The 932-nt window shown below is 50.0% G+C and overlaps 1 non-coding gene across 1 annotated transcript; it reads right to left on the bottom strand.

The window, feature by feature from the left end:
* Nucleotides 1-370: 370 nt before the first annotated feature.
* Nucleotides 371-445, bottom strand: Trnas-cga (transfer RNA serine (anticodon CGA)). The gene has a single exon. It is a non-coding gene; the product is annotated as a tRNA-Ser (tRNA).
* Nucleotides 446-932: the final 487 nt, after the last annotated feature.

Below are 932 nucleotides of genomic sequence, written 5' to 3' on the forward strand. Positions count from 1 at the left end.
TCTGACGGTGATCATTTCAGTACAAAGTAAGATTAATGTCAATAAGCAATTGTTATACCACACATGCGTCAAGAAACGAATGAGTAGGAGAAAAACAGCGCATATTTCTCTACTTTTAAGCCCGCTCCGATAGCTGAGTGGTCAGCGTGACAGATTACCATCCTACGGGCCCAGGTTCGATTCCCAGCTGGGTCGGGGATTTTCTCCGCTCAGGGACCGGGTGTTGTGTTGTCTTCATCATCATTTCATCCCCATCCGGCGCGCAGGTCGTCCAATGTGGCGTCGAATATAATAAGACCTCCCAGAATGAGATTTTCACTCTGCAGCGGAGTGTGCGCTGATATGACACTTATTGGCAGATTAAAACTGTGTGCCAGACCGAGACTTGAACTCGGGACCTTTGCCTTTCGAGGGCAAGTGCTCTACCAACTGAGCTACCCAAGCACGACTCACGCCCCGTCCTCACAGCTTTGCTTCTGCCAGTACCTCGTCTACTACTTTCCAAACTTTACAGAAGCTCTCCTGCGAACCTTAAAGAAGCGCAGGAGAGCTTCTGTAAAGTTTGGAAAGTAGTAGACGAGGTACTGGCAGAAGCAAAGCTGTGAGGACGGGGCGTGAGTCGTGCTTGGGTAGCTCAGTTGGTTGAGCACTTGCCCGCGAAAGGCAAAGGTACCGAGTTCGAGTCTCGGTCTGGCACACAGTATTAATCTGCCAGGAACTTTCATAATAAGACCTGCCCCGTAAGGGGCCTTCCGGCCAATGACGCCAAACGCTCATTTCCATTTTCAACTTTTAGGATTCAGTAAGGTTCTCCGTACCACCGTGCTGCAATCAAGGCCTCTGGTAACGACAGGGCTTAGGCTGATTCCAGGTCACCTTCATCCATACGGTCTACATATCAGTGCACGAGGCTTCGAAAATGGTTGCTGGTG

Source organism: Schistocerca nitens, chromosome 4, assembly GCF_023898315.1.
Source record: "Schistocerca nitens isolate TAMUIC-IGC-003100 chromosome 4, iqSchNite1.1, whole genome shotgun sequence".
Taxonomy (NCBI): Eukaryota; Metazoa; Arthropoda; class Insecta; order Orthoptera; family Acrididae; genus Schistocerca; species Schistocerca nitens.